Genomic DNA, 20,785 nt, shown 5'->3' with positions numbered 1-20,785 from the left:
TATCTTTGAAATCACATCGACATGTTGACGTTGGTCGTCAGAGGCTTTAATTTTGAAAACCTTGTGCGGAAGTTGTGTTTGTTCGTCACTCTGTCAGACTTGACGGAGGCGGCGGAGGGAGACGCGGTGGCGGCGGTGAAGCTCGTTCACCTTCTGAAACAAACAGGAAGCAGAAGGGCGCTGTTGCTGCTGCTGCTGCTGTTTCTGCTGCTGCTGTTGTTGCTGCTGCTGTTTCTGCTGCTGCTGTTTCTGCTGCTCTGTCACTCTGACCATTAGCCGTTCAACTAACTACTGCTTCGTGAAGACACTCACTATTTAGCAGTAACTTTCACTGGCTTGTTGGTTTGCCCGGTACTTTCTTCCGCGACCTCGCACCTTGGAGTGACTGAAGGTAAGTCTCCATGTCTCCGTGTGTCCATGTCTCCGTGTGTCCGCGTGTCCGTGTGTCATGACTGTGCTCCTGGACGTGTTCACCTGTCCACTTTATCGAACCACCACTGTTATATCGCGTTGCTGGGGCGTAAACGTCACGTAACTCTTCCTGTGGTTGCCAATGCTCACACATTTAAGTGTCTCCGCATTTTATTAAGCGAGTAAACTTCTGTCCAAACAGTAGCGTCATCATTTACTATCGTTAATTAAGATTACAGCTACTCACGGGGGGCTATTATAGTGTGTGTGTGTGTGTGTGTGTGTGTGTGTTGAGATACTCCTTCTGTGATTTAAATGTTATATTTAGTGTCACATACTCTACGTAGCGCTGTGTCATTTACAGATTTACATTAGTGAGAGTTGACAAACTTGTGTCGAGTTTCTTTGCTGCAACATATCATTCAAAAGTTCATGTGTTACATTGTCAAAGAGCCATGTGATCATCTGTATATACGTGTTGTAGTGTAATGACGTCCTGAGGAAACACTGGTCCTCACTGCTTGACTGTAAACGTGTGTGTCTATTGTTGAGTAATGGACAGAAGAGGAGAGACACAAAAAGAGGACGTGAAAGACTGTTTGTCAGCTATTCTATCATAACCATAATCAAACGTGTGCTTTTATTTGTCATAGACACAGGAGTGGACAGACGATCATTATATGTCGTAACTACAGTGGCAACGAACGATTGTTTTCCTCACCGATTCATCTGTCGGTTATTTTTTCGATGAATGGTTTGGTCCATAAAATATCAGAAAACCTTGAAAAATGTTGAGTGGTGTTTGTCAAACCTGGAAATGATGAGGTTATCAAATGTCTGATGATGATTACAAAGAAATGACATAATATGGATACTGGATATGGATGAATTGATATTGAATATTCATGGAAAACAATAATAATGATATTTTCACGTTTAAAAAAGAGCTTCTACATACTGATGCATCAACCCTTACACAAGTGCTGTAAACAATGGTTTTGATAATTACCAGTGCTGTTATTTTAGGGCAGCTGTGGTGTAAGCCTTACATTGGGTGGTGGTCTAATAAAGTGCTTTTGTGAGCCCTGTATCTTTCTTTGAGAAAATGTCAGACATGTTTCATCAGCAGTACATAAGTAATGTGAGCCTGATAAAACCACAGCTGCTCAGACAAAGTGATGCTGCAGTCAGATACTAACATGAATGACCTGGACAAACGTGGTAGAGGAGCAACATTAAGTGGTGACGTGTACGACTGACTTACTGTGACGCCAACACGACAATTGCTATCAACGCTAAGTGCAGCAGTGTTTGTATGGTGGCAGCCACGCCAGACTCCCGTCAGCAAACCCCACCAGTGGAGAATTTAACCATCAACTGGCTTCATATAAAGGCATTTTGGCTTCTTCTCCTGCTAATTAAGTTAGTGCTTTTCTGTTGGTATGTGAGCATGTGAATATTGTGTATTCATCAATCATTTTCGACTGCATTTAATCGTATAACATTTAATTATAAACATCCATAGTCCAGGTTTCTTTTGAGCAGTAGAATCCACTTATGAAACCTTTTGTTGGGGCACTTTACTAGCGCGGTGTTGTGCTTCCGCCTTGTCTCCATTAGTCATTATGTGAAACAAATCACTTCCTGTGTGCACTGCGGTGCGTCGTATGAAGCACTACTTGATTTATTTAAACTTACTCACTACAGCCACACACAGGCTTGTATTCTACTGTCAACCCCTAAACAAGCCTGAGGCACATGTTCCATGTGGTCAGTGTGGCCACTGCTCTGTATTTGTGTGTCATGTGAGACTCCATATGACGGTTCATGTTTGTCTTCTTTAAAATGACCTTATTGCTTCAGCTGTTCTTCCAGAGCTATTGTCTCTGTCATGCGTGCAGCCATGTAAAAGCACTGCCATCATGACAATGCAAACACACTCACAAGCGCGCCTACTCCCCAACCGATATCTGTCGACTTTAGCTTAGTGTTAGCCTAGCATTTCCAGTGTAATGCTGATGCTGTTACCCTGGGTGGGGTCTGCACAGCAGAGGCCTCCTCAGAGGTAAAGTTAGAGAACACTGATAAGGCCAACCGACGTCACTCCACAGACATGGACCAACAATACAGCTCTTTATCCCCGGCCAGATTTACGTAGTCCCAAAGGCCTCTACTGAGAAACCAGGCACGCGTGTAAGCAGAATAACTTCAACCCTTTCCTTATCATACTAGTTTACTTTCCCTTTCTTTTGTTGGGCTTTAAGGGGAGAATTTACAATCCTACATATCCAGATTGTGTCAAGTACCTTAGATAACCACAGATGAAAAACAACAAACATACCATGAACTGTCATATTTAGGGATGCACCGATATGACTATTACCGCCAATACCGATATCAGATATTAATATTGCTGCTATGGCCGATAACCGATATCTACCGATGTCGATATATGTTTTAAAAAAAAGTTTCTGAGATGATAAAAGTTTGTACAGAATGAAAATCATGCAAGCTGAATTTTTGAATGTCTTCCTTTATTTTCAAAACATGTTTTACCTCCAAATAACAAGGTCACATAAGACACAAGTAACCAACTACAAGTAAAGGTTTTTAGAAACCTTTACCACTTGTAGCAAGTGTGTAACTAAATTAAAGTACAGTTTAACTCCCTCAACTCACTAAACTCCTGTGAGAAAGTTTGGATCATAAATTACAAACGTGAACATAAATAAAAATAATACCCTGCCAAAGTTACTGTAACCGATATGAGGGCGTCTATACTGGGTACGTAAATAAAGTCAACAACCCTTCCTCCCGGCAACAACAACCGCCCCACTTCCCTTAACAATAAAACTACACAACAGATATGAGAAACAATACCTGACAAGCTCTACTAAGAGCTGCCATAATAAAAAAAACATGTTAAAATACTTTATCAAACTTGCCAGTATTCATGGCAACCAGATATTTATTCAATTGCAAAACATCGGAAAAGTAGCACCGACTTAGCAGGTTGTTGCGGGGTTCAATATGCGCTATCAACCGTCGGAACCCTCGGCTGGTCGTCAAGAGCAATCATTTCCATTACCTTGATCGTTATTGCCCTGGCCACTGTCTTCCTTTGGTCGAGTCCCAGCTGCGCTGCTTTCTTTTTGTCTGCTGCCTAATGTTACTAGCGTTAGCTTCCTGCCGTTGTTTGTGTACTTCAGGGTGACGGTTTTTCAAATGACATAATCAAATTTCTGGTATTGAATGACTTGACGCGGAACCCTCCTCGCATTACCTCGACTTTGCAAGTGTTGCATAATGCTTTTCACGTATCTTCTATTGACACCCTGAAAAATCGCCCACACCGCTGACATTCTCTCTCCTCAACACACACACACACACACACACACACACACACACACACAGCTTGTGTTGCGCTTGCGTCACTGACACTGTCCCCTTCCCGACACACATACACAAACAGCAATTAGACGGTATGAACATCGGTTGTTAAAATCGGTGCAGTTTTACTCATTGGACCGATGCTGATATGTTAAAAAATGACGAACATCGGCCGATAACAATATTAATGCCGATATATCGTGCATCCCTAGTCATATTATAAGATTAAGGTGCCGCATGGTTAATACAGCCATTTCTACTGTACACACTGTTTGCGCTCAATGGCTCGTCAAGTGGAGAGTGTAGTGTTAGGAAACATGGGGGTGTAACAGCATATTAAAACAAACACACAGTGCTATTATTAAGTATTTGGACAGTGATATTTTTTCATTATCTTGGCTGTGTTCCACCATGATGGATTTCAAATGGTCAATACACTGTCTGTAAATATGTTACACTTTTGAATGTGTTGCAAGCATCACATTGAAATGTTTTTAAATAAATATTTACAAAACACAATTAGGTTTGTAAGTGAAAACCATTTTGTCTGTTATACATTTTCAAGAGATTAAACAACTTACAGATTTGAGTTTTTATGGCATTTTGAAAAAGCATAGCAACTTTTCTGGGGTTTGTACATTATCTTCAAGACTTAAGGTATTTGCACACTGGATGCGTCGCGAATAAACTGGACAAAAGTTCGGATGTATGAAAAGCAAATTACGACGCACCCTCCCATGCACATCAAACTAACCATTTAGAAGGTTGAGTTATACACACCATCCCAGTAAAGCTCCATTGCAACCCCCGTCCACACATCATGTGATTGTTTTTTCTTCTTTGATACAAAGAACAGGGTTTTGGGAAACAAACACAATCTAGCGATCCCCTGCCCAGTTCAATGTTTGGACTGTACGTCATCAACAACACTCATTCTGATTGGTTGTCAGAAAAAGAAGCTCAGGGAAATCTACATCTGCTTCAGTCTTTTTGATATCTTGAATATGTATACATATGTGTCTAGCTGGTAAACCTCTGTGCACATGTTCAAAGTCGTCTTCTTCTGTTATTGTGCATTTCTGTAGCAACAGCACAGCGCCACATACAGGCCTGGCATATGTACTACAGCATTTTTCCCTCCACTCTCTCTCCCTTCTCCTCACTCATTCAGGAGAAGAGTCGATATCAGTAACTGTATAAACTTGTAACCTGATACAGTTGTTGTGTATCTGCTGCTGGTCTCCCTCTCTCTCTTCTGTCTCTCCCTCATCTCCCTCTTGTCCTTTCTCTCCCCCCATTTTCTGTCCTCCACCTCTCCACTGTCCCCCATTTTTCCTTTCACCCCAACCAGTCGAGGCAGATGACCGCACATCTCTGAGCCTGGTTCTGTCAGAGATTTCTTCTTCTCTCCACTGATGCCTAGTGCTTGCTCATTGTGTGAACTGTTGTGTTTCTCTGCTCTCTTTGATGTTGTCTATGTACAGTGCATTGAGATAATGTATGTTATGATTTGGCGCTATACAAATAGAATTGAATTGAATTGAATTCATTCACCTGGTGCCTCAGTCTGCACCAGGCTTATGCAACAGCCCATCAAACAATAGCTTGAAAGGGAGATGATACATTCTTTTTGTGTTTTTCATGCTTGTGTGTGTGTGTGTGTGTGTGTGTGTGAATGCTAACTTGCATGATCACTCTTATCTTTTGAAGTCACGCAGTCACAGTCTTCACTTCCAGTGGAAGCCGCTCCCTACTGCTCCTGATGAAGTTATACATAACATGGAAATGCTATAGCTGCTGTAGAAAGTGAGAGTGACCTTTTTGGAGTTTGCCACTTTAATGCATAGCAAGCCAGGACCTGCTGAGGAATGCAGGGAAGACAGTGGGAGAGGGAAGAGAAGGAAATGGAATGAATAGTGAGAGAAATGTCAGAGGAGGTACAGTGGTAGACATGAGCGATGCTTTTAAAAACTATTTAACTATTTTGACATTAACATAATCACATTTAAGCTAAGAATGAGCTCATGATATTTGAAATTGGTCAGATCACTGGATGAGATACAAATGCAAAATCCTAACCTATACAATCCAAACATCTGTAATGTAATGTAAATACAATTCAGCAGCAGTATATAAGCTGAGTCATGTTGTGGGATGTTTATTTCTTCTTCATGGGAGAGAAATATTTGTTATTCGGTTGGCAAATGATGTCTTTGTAGCAGCTTGACATGGCTAGCCCTGATGTGTTGTTAACAGCCTCGTTGTTAAAGAGATGTAAAATGACTGTATTGGTATTGGTAGGTGATATTGTATCAGACATGAAAAAGTGCTTCCATTTGCTCACCTTGCAACACCTGAGGAAATATAGAATAGAGAATAGGGATGGGTAATATGTTTTTTTATTTAAGTTGCTGTTTCAAGTCAAAATCACATTGATAGAGCACAATATTAACCCGTCATTGTGGCTGATCATTTCTACATGCACTAGAAATGGAAAAGAAAGTGAGAGTCTGTCTAAACTAAAAAGGTCGTCGAGCAGTTCATGAAAGGCTGAGATGCCAGTATAGCAGTGGGCCTGCAAAGTTAGCTCAAGTGTGTTTTATAACATTTTAAAACATTGCTGCCACTAAGGACACAAGAAAATCAGAGCTGCTTTACAAAAGGCTCACCTGTTATAAAGTCTGTGTCCATTTATCTTAAGCAAATGTTGTCCATTTTATCTCATAGTTAGAAAGCTTGAATGTAACTATAGAGACTATAGTTTGTGTCCTTTTGATTTGCAAGTTTTTGACCTCATAATTTAGAGCGACCTTCCTTGAACAGAGGAGGTGCAATGGCGCATTTCCACCGGCTCTACTCGCCTCGGCACAGTTTAAGTAGCGTTTCCACTAGCATAGTACCTGGTACCAGGTAAACAACATCAAATAGTAAAAGTCACAAAGAAAAACACAATGGACTGAGCAATTTTAAAAAGGTGAGTTTTTGTCCTGGGAGGTGGAGTCAGGAGGTTAGCATCGGATGAGCGGAGGCTGCGGGATGGGTTGTGGCAGTGGAGCAGGTCAGTGAGGTAGGAAAGGGCCTGGTTATGGAGTGTGTTGTGGAGGGTTTGGCGGACGGGGGTGATGGGGGTGATGTGGTCGTGGGTGTGGGTGTGGGTGAGCAGACTGGCAGCAGGATGTTCAGGATGTACTGGAGTTTATTCAAGGTTTTGGATGGTGAGCCGTACAAGATGCTGTTGCAGAAGTCGATTCTGGAGGTGATGATGGCGTGGATGAGGGTTTCTGCAATGGAGAAAGAGAGTGATGGGCGGAGTCGGGCGATGTTTTTGAGGTGAAAAAAGGCAGTTTTGGTGATTTGTTTTATGTGGCGTTCAAAGGAGAGGTTATTGTCAAAGATGACTCCAAAATTGCGACTGTGAAGGGATGGAGACCGGGTGGAGGTGTCGACAGTGAGGAGAAACTGTGGAGGAGCGGTGGAGGAGGTGCAGTTGTTGATGTGAATGAACTGTTGTCTGTCGGTGAGGTAAGATTGGAGCCAAGAGAGGGCGGTGCCGGTGATGCTGAGGGAAGATTGAAGGCGGGAGAGACGAATGGTGTGGTTGATGGTGTCAAAAGCTGCAGTGAGGTCCAGGCGGATGAGGATGCTGAGTTGACCAGAGTCTGCGGAGAGGAGGATGTCGTTGGTGACTTTGAGGAGGGCTGTTTCAGTGCTGTGTTGTGAATGGAAGCTGGATTGGAATGGTTGAACCAAAGCTGAGAGAGGAGTTTCTGTGATGGAGATTGCTGGTAAACAGTCTTTGATGGGATGGGATGGGGTCCAGGACACACCCAGGACATTTTGGACAGCTCCCCTGGTATGATGGTGATGTTAATGACCCAAGGTGCCACCAAGAGTTTAAAAACCTGGGGACTCCCGCACCATTTTCAAGACCAAACAAGACAATCAGAGATGGCAGACGCAACAAGCCTCTGGCAGCCTCTGTTTGTCACTCTGTGGGGAGAAGTGAAAACAACACATTTGAACTTACTGATGTCGGTAGCAGTGGGTCACCAACTCCTCTGTGCTGTGATGTAAGTAAAATGACAGAGTGAGCAGTTTACACCACACAAAAACACTTCATTTACCGCATCTGTTTCTTGAGGAACAGCAGTGACAGTCAGTAATCAGTACGTACGTATAAGTGTCTCATACAACCACTCCTCAAAATGCTGAGCGATTCCTTTAATCTCAAGTAAAGTCAGCAAGTTGACTAGTCTGTAATGGCCTGTTGTAAAGGACACATAAATACCTTTGTACTAACCAAACAACACACAAAGGCCTAGTCACCTGTGGTATGACACCTGTAGTTGTCATGGTGATTCAGTGTCTTTCTGCTTGTACGATAGTTTGATGTGGGAACTGCGGCAGCCTCAGATGCTTAGATGGCGGCGCTGCTTCCCAAGTGACTCCAACCTTCACTGCGTAACTTGAGAGGTCTAAAACCTCTACTTCACGTCTCAGTGGCAACTCGTCTTCCAGGCACATGTTCCCTGTCTGCTGATGATGACACATGAACAGTCTGTCCACTCACCCTCTGCTGAGAGCACGTGTCGAGCCTGTTGGATCTAAAGGAGCATGTAGCCATGTCAGCTAGTGGGAAATGAATTAATTGAATTACATGTGACGGCCTCTTCTCTGCTAGGGAGTCAAACACCCTCTTTCAGCTTCTTAGTATAAGGCAGTTTAGCATGAACCTAGTTGTTAGCATGTCAAGCTCTAGCCTTCCTAACACGCATTAAATTAAAATGATTAAATTCTTCAAGTGGATGAAGCATAAAATTGGTCTCCTCGTCAGCCCAAGAAAAAGTACTGACCTGATCCTTTTAAATTTAATGCGAACAATATGTTTACATGAGTTTTAAATGTCCAGTTTAAGTCGGACAAATGTCATGTAAACGTACTGTGTTGTTGTTATTATGGTTAAAATGGTGCGATACAGTTTGGTCTCAGGTAAAGTTAGGCGATATGGACAAATATGTTATCATGGAAAGTTCCAAAGAATATCAATAGTTATAATAGTTAAAAATAAGTTTTGCTCCCAAGTGTAAGTTAAAGGATTTATAACTTCGTTATGGACAAAAAAAACAGCTGCCTTTTTAAACAGATGAACAGTTAAAAATATTTAACAGCAGTTACAGTATGTGTTTGCACAGTGCATAAACCTGTGTGTGTGTGTGTGTGTGTGTGTGTACCTTTGATCAGATGGACACATGCACAGTAACTGATTGACAGTGTCTAAAGGGGGAACTGTAAAGAACTGTTCTTCCCTAACCTTTACCAGTTAATCCCTAACCTTAATCTAACTTAATCTAACGTTTGTTGAAAGTCAGTGATGACGCAGGGTCAAACGTAGCAGGCCCTTTAAACCACACTCACTTTGGACTGTGAGTGAAATGTTTGTAGTGGTGCATTCCTCCTGCATTCCTCATCACTCACTAAATCGTCTTTACTGGAGGGGATTTTCGGAACATTCAAGAGCATAGCTGGAAGGCTTTAAGTCGATTCCTACTCTTCCAGGCAGCCCTCACTTGCTTTTTCATACAAACAAGCTCAGCTGACTCCAGTTATCCATCATGGTAGAAGTATTTCTCACTAGCTTTTCCGACTTAACCTCAGGGTTTAGTGTTTGCCAGGCACGGTGAGAGAAATTGGATGGTGTTAGCAGAGGGAGTGCCATCCAGGAGATTTGGATTATTATGTAATGTTCCAGGGCCTGAAAACCACCTGTTTACAAACTTTCACTGCCCTTCAAGTGAATCCAAGGATATTCATGAGCATAGTGAAAGCAGAACATGCTGGTGTGTGTGTGTGTGTGTGTGTGTGCGTGCCCCAAGGTGAATGAGAGTGGCGACTCTGCTGCTGATCCACAGGTCCACAGTTTTAAGATTGTGCATTCTTCTCATTCCTGTGAGAAAGGATGGGTGGAGAAGAGAGGAAGTGTGTGAGTGTGTGTCTGTCTGACAGAAAATTGGCCTCAATCATGTGACACCACCGTTAGCTCAGCTGTGAGGAGTCAAAACCCACCAGATCTTTTGTTCACTCCAACATGGCTTAGATTTAGTGACATTGCCTTTTTTAAAATTCAATTATTATAAAACAGTGCATTTGGATGTAAGTTGTACTGTTAAAAAACGCTTCATCTTCACATGATCAAATTTGGTTTGGATCCCCCGGATCTACAGTATGCAGTGCTTGTATAATGAGTTTGCAGAGGCCATGATAGACACATATTACAATGCAGTGACTTTGATTTATCACCTTATACAACTGCTGCTTCATCATCCTCAACAGCGATGCTTGTGTTTCCATCACCATCCACACACAAGTTTTCAGGAAATGTCTTCATCCACACGAAACCCCCCGAAATGACCCTCAATGCTGTAGTGCTTCATAAATGCACCGTTGAGCATGCACATACGACATTTGCACTGTGTATAAAGCTTTATTCAGTATAAGTATATAGTATATATAACAATGTATGTACACACTTAATCACCTGTCTACTGCTTGTCATTATTATCCAGTCACTGACAGCATTCATTTGAATTCAGGCATCTTTCTAGGGCTGTAAAGTCCTGGTCCACTGGTCCATTTATCAGTCCGTACGTTCTGGCTCGACACAAATTCTGATAAGTCGACTTTCTTCCGTGTTAATTTCATACAGTCTATGGTTAATTTGATTTAATCTGGTGGAATATACCAAGTGCTAATGGGGGTGTTTTCAGAGCACTCCTGTTTCACAGGTAACAGCGTGTCTTCAGAGAAAACCCCCATTGTTTTCACTATTTTGGATTAGCCCAACCCACAAGAGTGGTTTTATTTCATGTTGAGCTACAGTCAGTCGTCCTCTAACATGTCACTGACGTCACAGTGTGGCAGCATTTTACAAAAATAGATGCTGATAAAAAAATTCAAATGCAAAGTTTGTCAGCAACAGTTTTCATATCACAAACATATAATTTAAACTCGCTAAGCTAACTTGTCTGTGTTATGTTGCTCCGTCTGTTTTGAGTACATAATCATATCAGAATTAGCATATTTATAACTGCAGACGCACTCGCCCGCAACAACGGCAGCGATCTGTTTGTGTCTCAGCCGCGAAGCTGAGCTCCTGCGTTCAGTGTCTGAACATGAGACAAATACTCTCAATATTCCTCAACAGTTCTTGTGCTGATATCACAAGTTGACACAGTATACTTTCATAAATCCTGGGCTAGGATATTGCGCAGATATTTGCGTGATGCAAAATGCCGTCGGAACCCCCGACTAGTAGATTTTGAGTGGAAAGTTCATGGCTTCGGTCGAGAATGTCTACGTATTTAATCCCTTCAAAGTCATTACCCCGTTACGTAAGTGTCTGGTTGGTAGTAGGTCTAGTTTCCTTCTTCCACGTGCAGCAGTCTAATCCTTTTGTGTCGGAACAATAGATACACACAAACACTTGAAGCCATCACGACTAACCACTAATATGCACATTGTGCTGCAGACTGTTATTATCCCTCCCAAACGGCTCCAGTCTCATGAAGGACCATGTTTGCTTAAACAACAGCAGCAAAGCAACGTCACAACTTAGTCACAACCTGAACATGTCTTCCCTCTGTAGCCTGTGCTGTTGTTTCATACTTCAGGTTGTAACAAATATTCTTCTTCCATGGAAAAGAAATAAAGAGCCCACTACATGACTCAGCTAAAAGGCTATTGCTGGTTTGTATTGACATGTTTACAGTCTGTGCCTAGTGCTGCATGCAATATATAGGATTTAACATCTTTATTTGTCCGATATCCCATCTGTTCATTATAATTTTGACCTGTATCGGACCGCTAATGATGCAGAGTATCGTATGGACTCATCCCTAGTAGCTTTATCTTTTTACTGCTGTGCTCTTTTGTCATCAACCACTGTTGTGCCGAGATAATCGCACACTGGTGTTGAGCTGCTGTTAAACTGATTCAGCAAGGCTGGCCTGTGAAGTCTGACTGGCTTGACGATAAAGGCCAGAGGAAACAGACGTGTTTTTGTCCATTTCAGTCAACACAAACACGCTCAGATAGTTCAGTGAGGACAGAGAGAGTTCTTAATAAACAAAAAAGGTTTCTTGAAAAAGACTAAAGCGATGTTGAGCAATCCCAAATCATCCAGAGATGTGTGCGATATCACGTTGTGGCCATGTTATGTTTTTACGATCTATGATTAAATGGATTTAAATTTCAGCCTCAGCCCAAAAACCAACTCAGAAAGAGTGTTTTCATAGAGACCCAGGGCAGAGCTCAGGTCTGTCCCTCAGTCCACACTGAACCGTCTGTCTCAAGTCTCTGGTGTTTTCAGTTGAGGAGTTGAAACACTGTCCATCTCTGGCCTCAGTGACCTGTGAGTTTCATCATCGTGCTAACATCTACGACAACAACAGAGCCACTTTCAGTCTCACCTGTTCCTGTGAACGTATCCTTCACCCTTGCTGCAAACATGACGTTGTGGTTAATGACTGACTCAAAGAAATACTGGCCACAGTTATTTTTCTGATCTTCTGTGTCACACCCTGATAAACACGATAGAGAATCTTAACCACTGGACAAAAACAGGAAGTTTACTGGCCTCAATTAGAGAGTGTGTGTGTGTGTGTGTGAGTTGTGTGTCATCAGTGTTTATTGTACAGTGTACAGCATTTATTTGCGGTCACGCCCACTTAGCATCCTGATTCCTACAGCTCTCTAAACTGTAGACATATGTCGTATATGCCTCATAGAGTATCTTTGTTTATAATAGAAGATCTCTATGTGCAACAACAGCATTAGTGTTGTCGCAGGTAAAAGCTTTGTTACATTACAATAATATACATATATAAGTGTGTTGTCCATCTGAAGATCATGAAGGTCACAGTTCAGTCACAGAGTCTGGAGTCTCACAGTCACTCGTTTTCTCAGTTAATCTATTAGTGGTTTGATCCATAAGATGTTGATGATGTTTTATATCTAAGAAGCTTAAAAACAATCAGGAAGCTTGTGTTAATGAATCAGAAAACCCTCAGAGTGATTCATCGATTGTCAAAATAGTTGCTGATTCATTTAGTAGTGGATGAACATTGGATTAATTGATTAATTATTGCATCTCTAATCCTAGTGTAACGATAAGTAGTCAATTCCTTCCAATATATATATTTATAACATGTGCTTCTACAACACTCTTAATATGGATTTGATGAATCATGCCCTAAATCAGATGTATTATAGATCAGATGTATCCTCTTGTTCAGGCAAATTTCCGCTTGGTCAGTGATTTCTAATATTGTCTCTCTGCCATGAGGACATTGAGCCAAAGGGAAATGATCAGGTGTCAGAAGGAAAGGACAGTGTGGGGCAGAGGGGACATTCAGTTGTCTTATCTGTAAGGACGAGACAGCCGGGCCTCTCTGCTGGTCATAAATCATATGCACAGTATTACATACAGTACATTATCAACACATTTAAAGGTCCAGTGTGTTTGGTGGAATTATTATAATTTGTTACAATTTGTTTTCCATGAATTAGCCTTTTATATTTATATCAGGAGCTGGGTCAGCACTACGGTGGCCGCCGTCTTGTTTTAATTATAAAAAAAAACATTCAAAGTGATTAATCATTTATAAAACCAGTTGTTTGATCAATTGATTGTTAAGACATTTGAGAACATCATAATTTCCACTTTTGGTTAAGACTGATAAACATTTTTCAACATTTCCTGACATTTTATGGACCAAACGATTACTCGATTAATTAAAAATTCAAACCGAGTTGCAGTCCCATAATAAATGTATGTATGAGTGGATTATTGCAGCCCTAAGATGAAGGTTACAGAGGTTCTCCAACAACACACTTCCCATGAACCACATGCCTTTATGTGTGTATGTATGTATGTATGTATGTATGTATGTATATATACTGTACATATATATATGTGTGTGTCTAATAGTAAATTTGTGTCTTTGTTTGACAGATGCAGTTTCCCAGAAGCTGTCCACACGTCCCCAGTGAGGAGCAGAGACACAGGAAATAAGAGAATCTTGGAAAGAGCAGGTAAAAAAAAACCCTCCTTGTCTGTCTCCATGAGCACGCTGTAGTAATTATCTATGATAATCATTTTGACCTACTTTACCTGTACTGTGTGTGTGTGTGTGTGTACACGCGCGCACACACATGCATGGTCCTCAGTGTGACTGTGGGAGAGGAGGAATGGCGCTCTGGCTTGGCTGGAATCTGGGAGAGTAGGCTCCGTCCTAACAGGCAGGGAATGTGTGGAAGTGGGCCAGCGTGCTTTACTTTGACATCAGAGACCAGTGTGGCTCCATCACACTTCTACACATACAGTACATACACACATACATATACATATATATGTATGTGTATATATATATGTATATGTGTGTACTGTATAATCCCCAGCAGCTCATTTTCTTGTGTCACAGCAGCTTGTTGTGTGGAAGTTTTAAATATTTCTGCTTCCGTCATTTTTCACTTGGAACTGTTGAGTTCATTGTTGTTGTGTTTTGTTATTCAGACATTTCAGACAAAGGTTTTTGGATTTTAATTGAACTCAGGGCCACGTGGTGGAGCAGTGGCTAGCATTGTTGTCCCACAGCAAGAAGGTTGCAGGTCAGGATCCCGTTTTGATCAATGACCTTTCTGTAAGGAGTTTGCATGTTCTCCCTGTGTGTGTGTGTGTGGTAGGGTTGGTCACTATATCAATATTATATCTACATGGAGACATGAGACAAGATATGGTCTTAGGCTGTTGCTTTGATAATCATCACATTTGTGAAATACACACGCCATTTATTCACTATATTTATAGGCAATATCATGTTTGTAACACGTGTAAATATCCTTCATTTAACGATCAGAGAGATAAAGCATCTATATGTCTATTCAGTCTGTTGATATAACTAGAGCTGAAACAATTAATCGATTACTAAATGAATCAACAATATTTTGATAATTGCTTCATCGGTTTGAAGTTTTTTTTCATGATTAAAACAACATTTCCGATTGTTTAAGTTTCTTAAAGATGAGTATTTTCTTAATTTCTTTGCTCTGGAAAACAAAGAAATCATTAAAAGTGAATCATTTTGGGAACAGATTAATCAATGGTGAAAATAATCCTTAGTTGCAGCTCTAGATATAACCATCTCATGTGCTCTCACACCTGTATGTGAAATGAACCAAACTAAACTCTGGCTCTCTCTGCACGACTGACCCAATTCAATCAATCTTACACTGATTGTCACTGATCGTGTACAAGTCCACTTCCTATTATGTAGTAGATGTGATCGTGAGACCACATTATTTATTGATATACACTCTTGAGCTTTATTAAAGGCATTCTTCAGGTTCTCTGAAGTGTGCAAATACTCACGGTAAATGTGATTGACTGGATGCAGCTTTGGCATCTGTCAGCATAAAAAACAACAACAACACATTTCCTGTTATCAGTCAGCGCAACGATCAATAATCAGTATGGATGTCTTCCAGCCCCCACCTTCACGCCCACTCCACCATGGAAAAATAGCTTTATCCAATTACTCATGCTGTACCCTGTCTTAATGATCATTCCACTGACTCCGCCTCTGTATGTTATAATCACCACAGACACCACAGTTTTAATAGCACTTCAAAAATCCTCACAGAGAATAAATGGCTAATATATTCTAGGGAATAATATCGAACTTGTTTTTTCTGTGAATCCTCATTTTACTCACATTTTACTCGGGATGGCACAACACCACTTTTTGTGTCTAATACTACGCATGAGCCGATACCATCAAAATAAAAAAATCAGGAAGTAAAATCCCATATGATTCAAATATCCAATATATTGCATGCTTCACTATGCACAGACTGTAAAAAGGCGAAGAAAAAACAGCCCACAACATGATTGTATTGTCACCTGTGCAGTCAGAGTTGCATTAGGGGTGTCGCCATCGCCGTTGTAAATCGAGTATTGATCGAAACAACGTCACAATCTCGACCTTCGAAAGTAGAGGTGGAATGGAGGCTTTAACCACGCCCCCACTGTGACGTCATGGCAGTGTTTCCCACAGGATTTTAGGAGACTGTGGTGGGAGGGTCTCTGTGTATCTCTTTAGTAATGTAACTTGCTGTATATGAACATAACAGGTTGGTAACATCCATAAGAACTTTCAAAGGCATAGCAGGAATATTTAATCTAAAAAAAACAATGACACAAAGTCATTCATTCGTTCGTTAATCTTCATATATACATATGTGTTCATACTTTTCTTGAAACTCACTAAACCGTACATAAGTATATACAGTAAATAACCAAGTTATTTAAATAGGCATATTGCTCCATCACGTGGATCGTGATCAGCAGAGGTGTAGTCCACGGCGGTATACCCACTCATTTTTCAGTCAGCACTGGGTATACACACTTCTAAATGCCCCCTGATGTGCACCATTCAGTAATATCTGTGAGCCAGATTGCCCATTTTATCCTGAAGGATGGTGAAGCCATGAGCCACCCTCCTCTGCCTCTAATTGGCTGGTACTCGCTGCTTTCACTGATTAGATTGGTTAACTTTAGGCATGAGGACTGATGAGCCAATCAGAGGCAGAGTAGGGCGGGTCATGCCACGGAAAATATCAGTGTCACTTGACTACGCTAACGGCAGCAGACCAAACAACAGATGAAGAAATAACACAACAAGCATCGGTAACATATTATTTTGTTGAATGATTAACCGGTAAACGAACATGTTCAAAACAAAGCATTCATTCAAAAATGATGATATTCAATATTTGTAGCGATATTTACATAAGTATGCTATTGAAAACCAAATCATTTATTTTAATTTTATGACAGTGCCATTTTAAGTTTATCTGATTGGTTTTGCTGTTTGGAAGAGAATGATTTGTGTGTTTTATTTAAGATGAAATATGAACTTTGCATTGTCAACTTCAGATTTAAAGTATTTTATTTAAATGTGCAAAAAATAACCGAAACACCATGTTTGCCTACATTCATCCAGGCTGCTTGTGTGACCAGTAGTAACTACAAACTGCTCCTAATCAAGTCATGATCAGTTATCATTGTGAGCAAGTAGAAATGACGGATTTTTGGCTAAATTAAATAGAGTAGTCTTACATGTCACATCTAAAACATGGCTTTTTTCTGGACTACTTTAAAAAAGATGAAAACTGAGAGTATACCCACTTCGATGACTCGGTTATTAATTGATAACTAAATTAATTGACAACTATTTTGATAATCGAATAATCGGTTTGAAGCTTTTTTCATAATTAAATCAAGTTTTCTGATTGTTTAAGCTTCTTAAATGTGAGTATTTTCTTTGCTCTGGATAACAAAGAAATCATTAATAAGGTTTGATGAACACCGATCAACATGTTTTCTGAGCATTTTCTGACCGTTATCCAACTTAAGAGTCTACTCTCTCCACTAGGGATGCACCCAAACGAAAATTGTTGGCCGAAACCAAAAGTCAGGAAACACTAGCGGGTGTAAGCCTTGTGCACGTCTGGGCGAGACAGAACTTTAGCTTGTTGTTTGTTTTGAAGCGCAGCCGTCTTCATGGAGAAACACACAAACAGCCAATCAGCTAACAGACGGGCGGACCCAGTGTGTGGAAACAGCCTATCGTATCCCCGGACGTCACCAGTTACAAGCAAACAGCCAATCATTCAGCAGCTGTGTCGTTCAGTTGCAGTAGTTACAATGTGTTGTTTGTTTACAAGGGAGAAGCATGCCGTGAGAAGCCGGGAAGCTATGTAGCGGAAACTGGCACTGGTAGTATCGTAATCCATGGTAGTACCGTCATGTAGAATTTCTAGTATATTAGGAACCGTTAAAATTTGGCACCGCGGGGTACCGTGGGTACCGTGCAACTCTACTCAAACCCCCTCCCGCTTCTCTGAAATCACCGGTGGGGAAGTATTTTGCATTCTCTGTGAGTTTGCATCGTCGACAAAGAAAACCTTACACAATCACACGCTGATAAGTGATGAAATTAGTGATCCATTCATCGATGAAGGCGGATTGCTCTGTGTCGTTCGTTCATACAGCTGTCTTGAATTAGCGATCAGACAATCAAAAAATAGTATTCACTGTTGCTGGGCAGAAGTTACACTTCACTGCTGCCGTCTCAGCTGGAGTCGTGAAACTAGGTTTTTAGGGAGTTCCACTGTAAATGTTGTAAATCCTTGACTGAACTAGATAACTCTAAAAATGGCAGACACAACTACACTAAAAGACAGGAAAAAAGACAGGGAATTGAATGGAATCATTCACAGACCCTGGAAAATTTCATCACTTCTGCGGGACACACAGTATGTTGAGCTGGGAGGAGCAACTTCAAGATGCATTCAAGAAACCTGTCAAATGTATCACTTCTGTGATACATCATTAGAAGTAGAGAAACTACTATATCTATGTGTATATATGTACATATATATATATATACACATACACGTAATTATCAAGAGAAGTACCCAATGGCTGTTGTCACTGAACTTAAATGTCTTGCTAGTTTTTCCCCAAAATGTAGCCTTTCTTGGTTTTACCATGAACTTGTTTTCTTCTTCTTCTGTGAAACAATGTAAGGAAGCCCTGCCCCTGGTGGCATTCTCAAAGTGGTACGTTTCTTGTGCCAGTGACCTTGCCAACTGTGGGATCATGTACAGGTTGTGTATAATCAGACCAGTGTGTGTGTGTGTGTGTGTGTGTGTTCAGCTACACAATAGTACATTGACTGCTGAAGTTGACTAAATATAAATATAGAAGGCAGCGTACGGACATGCATTATATTTCCTGTCTACAAAAACAGCAGATGTTTGTCATTGTCCATGTACATGATTGTAAACAAGAATACAGTGTCTTCATGTGAAGCACAGGTATAGTGTACTGTGGTCCAGGGCTGCAGCTGAGGGTGTCACAATTCTTCAAATCCTCAGTTTGATTTTGGATTTTAAGGTCACAATACTTGGAAGGAAACAACTTCATAGTTTTAATTTCGTAGCTTGGTTCCAGTATGCTAATTAAATGCTTAAATCCAGGATTTTCCACCACTGAATAAGGTCACATGTCTGATGCTACTTAACGCCTATAGTGCTAGTTATCGCTTGAGTTGAATTTTGCGGGAGTCGTCTTTTTTACCTCTGGCATGCCCCCACATTGGGTGTGTAGTTAAATCCTCTATTCCACCTTTGCCTCTAAAGGTTGAGATTGTGACGTCGTTCGATTTACAATAGAGACCGTGACACGCCTAGCTGCAGTTAGTCAAACAATCAATTTAATAATCCATTATTCTGCAGACACACTCTCCTTTAAAGGGGCTGTAGCCTGTAGCTAGCATGCTTTTCCGTTAGCGATGGTCCCTGGTAGTTTTGTAGTAGCTGCTCTGACGAGGTTCCAAGCGAGCTGAGCCGATAGGATTGGTCAGAGAATCAAACCAATTCTATCAAATATCCTGAAGGCTTGCGTTCACTCCAACATTTACCAAGGACATATCCTGGGAAGATGCTTTTGAAAGCACCTTTAAAATTGTTGCTTGCTTTTTTTTTTACATGTGAGGCATTAGTGTGCAGTCGAGCGTGTTAAACCCAGCCCACTCTACTCAAGGCACGAAAAAAGATACACACACTCAAAGTGTCAGACTACCAGCGTTCACATGATGAATTTTATTATATTTAACTCATTTTCTAATGAAAATCACCCACTTTTTATTTGAAAAAACAAATTGCCTGAGTGCACGTTGTGTCAAATTTTTAAGTGGTTATACAGAAATCCGGGCCCTTTTTGTTTACCTGCAATTCATGTAGACTACACCAATGAATAACTGTCTCATTAAATCATCGAGCAGGCTTTGTTTTCTCCCTCTGTGTGTGTGTGTCTGTGTCTGTGTGTCTGTGTCTGTGTGTTAAATCTGGATTACAGCCCCTTCTCTGTCTGGTTGATAGATAACACTTTGCAGAGAGACATCAGGGAAGATGAAAACATACACAAGAACGTTGAACCCCTGAAAGGCCGGTGTGTGCACACTGAGTGTGTGACACAGGTGGATGTGTTGATGCATGAACATTAGCATATCATTTACTGTACTTCAACATCCCAGTCACCTCTCTACAGTGAAGTTATAGCCACAGCCAAGAAACAACTCCATTCCAAGCTTGTGCATCCACACACACACACACACACACAACTGTGCACTTGTGCCAATGTGTGGCCCTTTTGTCTCTGAGTGAGATAAATGGTGTCGTGGCAAGATGCTGGGAGGGAAATAGTGAAACAGAAGCAGTGAGCTCTGTGTTATTTCTGTCTGTGTGTTTTTTCCACTGTGACATGTTATAATCAGCGGCTGCTCCCTGTGGAGGCCGTGAGGCTGTGTGTGACACGCCGGGACTTTCTCATCGTCTATTTTCAAACTTCCCACTTTTGAAAAGTCTCAGTGCAGACCAGCATGCGTCCTTAAACACCCTCTCAAACCAAGCAGCTCGCGCTCCTCGTTTGTTTAAAGGCATAATTACGTTATTTTGAAGTGTGGTTGAAGTACGGATGCACAGTCGGCGTTGACTTCACCGTGTTCTGAGCGCCTGGGGTAACTGCTCCCTCTCACTCGCTCCGTTTAATAAATCAAATGTTAATGTCAGTTACTCCTCCTAACCCATGTGGTGGTTCATTTGTTTTCTATTAGCCGTCTTATGGCACAGGACGTTTGAGTTGCGTTTCCACAAGCACTTTTTAGTACCTGCTCTGGCGAGGGTTCCAAGCGGGCCGAGTAGGTCAGAGTGCCGTCACAGGAAGAATCAAGCCGAACAATGCTGAAGCGTAGATCAAGTTACAAAGACTTCACAATCCTAAAAACGTGGCTTAACCTCCAACAATTACCAGGGAAATGTCTAAAATCTCAGTATTTAACAGAGGAGTCTGTTAAAATGGTGG

The 20,785-nt window shown here is 41.2% G+C and overlaps 1 protein-coding gene across 1 annotated transcript in view; it reads left to right on the top strand.

Moving 5' to 3' along the window:
• Positions 1–210: 210 nt before the first annotated feature.
• Positions 211–20,785, top strand: part of pik3cb (phosphatidylinositol-4,5-bisphosphate 3-kinase, catalytic subunit beta) — a gene marked incomplete at its 3' end in the record, with an annotated part of 59,372 nt that continues 38,797 nt past the window's right edge. The window contains exons 1-2 of the mRNA XM_044017625.1: positions 211–391; positions 13,811–13,890. The remainder of the gene's footprint in view (positions 392–13,810; positions 13,891–20,785) is intronic.

The sequence above is a fragment of the Solea senegalensis genome, unplaced genomic scaffold (assembly GCF_019176455.1).
Source record: "Solea senegalensis isolate Sse05_10M unplaced genomic scaffold, IFAPA_SoseM_1 scf7180000015677, whole genome shotgun sequence".
Classification (NCBI taxonomy): domain Eukaryota; kingdom Metazoa; phylum Chordata; class Actinopteri; order Pleuronectiformes; family Soleidae; genus Solea; species Solea senegalensis.
This window is presented reverse-complemented; position numbering and strand designations above follow the sequence as displayed.